This window comes from Theobroma cacao, chromosome 3 (assembly GCF_000208745.1).
Source record: "Theobroma cacao cultivar B97-61/B2 chromosome 3, Criollo_cocoa_genome_V2, whole genome shotgun sequence".
NCBI lineage: Eukaryota > Viridiplantae > Streptophyta > Magnoliopsida > Malvales > Malvaceae > Theobroma > Theobroma cacao.
This window is the reverse complement of record NC_030852.1, coordinates 16,986,008-16,989,029: the sequence shown is the minus strand read 5'-3', so window position 1 is coordinate 16,989,029 and position 3,022 is coordinate 16,986,008. Positions and strand designations below refer to the sequence as shown.

The 3,022-nt window shown below is 34.2% G+C and overlaps 1 long non-coding RNA gene across 1 annotated transcript; it reads right to left on the bottom strand.

The window, feature by feature from the left end:
- Nucleotides 295-1,923, bottom strand: LOC108661247. Its single transcript, XR_001926995.1, has 3 exons — nucleotides 1,882-1,923; nucleotides 1,158-1,237; nucleotides 295-333 (listed from the first exon to the last, which is right to left on the bottom strand). It is a non-coding gene; the product is annotated as an uncharacterized LOC108661247 (long non-coding RNA).

Here is a 3,022-nt window from a genome sequence, read left to right as displayed (position 1 = left end):
TTTAGTGATTTAAAAACAAATTAAGTATCTAAAACGTTCATTTGAAGTAAAAATTTGACCATTTGAATATAATAAAAATATTCAATAAAATAAACTATTTTCTTGTAAAATAATTTTTATATAGCTATCGGTAAATAATTCTTATATCGTAAAAGTTATTTATATTCATATATACTATAAAGCAAATAACCAAAGCATAAAATTACTTTTACAGTGACACGTGGGCCCACATCTAACCAAAATGCATCGAAAGCTGAAAACCTACAGCTTTTGCCGATTCAAGTCCAAATGAAGGTTCTTGTCAAAGTCAGCTAACTATGGAATTTCCTGAGCCTGAAATTTGAGGAAATGAGGGTGGTGAGATTATAAAATCCCAATGAGTAAACAGACACCATCTAAACTATCTAAAGGCGAGTAAATGGAGACGAATTAAAATATTCTTTTCCAATATATGTTTCATAACATGAATATTCAGTTTACTCAATTAATCAACATGGCTTATATATCTCACAAAACTTGGCTCCTGCCAAAAATCATTCTCGGGGATGCCTTGGCCTAGGCATCTGACCGAGACCACCAAGGTTGTTACATGTCTTTACATCCGAAATTCTAGCCATGCCTTAACGTTGGCTGAGTCTCACTCTCACGCGATGGTCCACGTGAAGTGCACTCAAATCTTTACCTCCAGAGACACCCTCCACACGGCTCTCCAATCGAGGTAAGGTATATCTGATTCTGTGCCCCCTCTCTTAGGCTGGTCCACAAAACCTCCACTGCAGGGATTATGGATTATTTTATCTACCACCTAATTTATAAAATCTTTATCTGCATGACATGGCAATTTATCGCAATCTAGCCTCTCAAGGCTGAATACATAGTATATATAATTTTGATACAAATACCGACTTTGCCATTCATGCTCACATATTGCTATAAGCCATATAATATAAAACACAATTTATAACACAAGCAGGCAATCTCCAATTACTCTATTTTCAAAACCAGTATTCAATTTCAAGACAATTTATAAAATCATTTTATTTAAACACATTTTATTTATAAAACATAAGAATTTACCATTTAACTCATTTTTCATAAAATCACAAAATCGGATAAAAACCACTCTAGATAATTAAGATAATAGTAAGGTTACTCACAGTTCTAAGAGTCGATGTACTCCTAATCCCAGTCTTCAAGTACAATCTATGTATTTTTACTAGTGTAATTTGCTCACCACCTATCCACAATGTACAATACATAATTCACCACATTAATGCTTGACCATTATAAAATCAATTCAAGCTCGGTGTATATGCATGATATGCAACTTATCCGACTACCGCTTAAATGCGACGTTGACCTAATTCGGCCTATTACTCGATTAAATGACAATTGTGTCCTATTTGGCTCCAAATTGCTCCATTTCATTTCTAATATTTCAATTCACTAAATACAATTCCAATAATCTAAAATTCAGCCTAACAACCCTCACAATTCTGCTTGAAAATGTCGGCCATTGTGGTGCACTATTACTAAAAATTTTCCCATTCCATTTTCTCACCATAAATCATCATTTCATCAATTTTTTAACCAATTCACTTGATCACAAGATCAATTCATTACTTCTACACCTCACATAGGGTTCGGCCATTAAAGGTTTATGGGGAAAATGGATTCTTTTCTTATTGTTTTGTTTCTAAACATGCTTAACTAACTCTAAACACCAACATAACTCAAAATCAAACAATTCCAACATCATTTCTCTCACCAAACCCATTTGGCCAGCCATGATTTTCCCATGAAAACATACAATCCAACCATGAAAATTAAGGAGAAATGCATGGGTAAGGTAAATCACTAGCAAAATCAAAGAAATTTTACCTTTACTTGATCAAATCCTTGAATTCCAACACTTTCTCTTTGATTTTTTTCCCACCTAGGGTTTTTTCTTCCTTGGTTTCTCTTCTCTTCTGGTTTGGCCGACCACTATGGGAGAAATGGGCTGATTTTTATGCCTTTTTATAAAGAAACAATAAAATAATAAAAGCATGACACATGGCATTTCCTTATTGGTTCAAATTTTAAATATTTGACTTTTAATTCTTTAATTCTCCACCACACATTTCTCATGTTTATCCATTTCCATGATGAATAAAATCCCTTGGTCTTGACAAGTGTCGAGGGTGAAAATTTACCGATTTACCCCCGGGGCAGTAAAATTACTATTTTTCCTCTATACTCCAAAAATATCGAAATTACAACTTTTTCACTTATGAACCTCAAATTATACTCCAATGAGTCAAATGTGATCAATCTTGATCAAAAACTTCTTCCAATATTCCAATTTTATCCTCAGGTGACAAAATTACCATTTTGCCCCTAGATAGTGGAAATTCTGATTTGACTCCAAATTAATCCTCGAACTCCGAATCACCATTTTAAGTCATTCCTTGACTGTTAAATTTTGAATTTCATCTTAAAATCCCTATTTGAACTAGTTCGAGGCTTAATCGACTTAATGGTACCATTAGAGGCAATATTATCTTTTAACGATTTCTCGAACTTCCTAAATATGCAAACATTCTATTGAGCATGTAAATGACGTCGTAATTATTTTATAGAACAGGGTTTGACACTTCAGCTGACATGGAGGCAAGTTCCCTTGGAGCATAAGAATAACATGTGGCGTAAATTCAAAGTAACATGTGGCATATTAGTGTATATCTATCATAATTTCCTATACTAATATATATTTTTCTTGGATGTAGGAATCTTTCACATGGGTTGCTGTAGATGCAATGGAGGTGAGATCCATATGATAGAAGATTTGCAAGGACCGCCTCAAGGATTTATTAGCGAATGAGCACGATAAGACCAAAAGGGACGTAGGCAGCCTTGACGTCGATCTCCTATTGATAAAAGGTAAGGTGTGACCCTGGATCACTATTGTAGTATGGGACTATCTAGTTGATAATGTATTGTCCAAGCTCAAGTGGCAGTCAAGGTTATGCAAGGCCAAGCA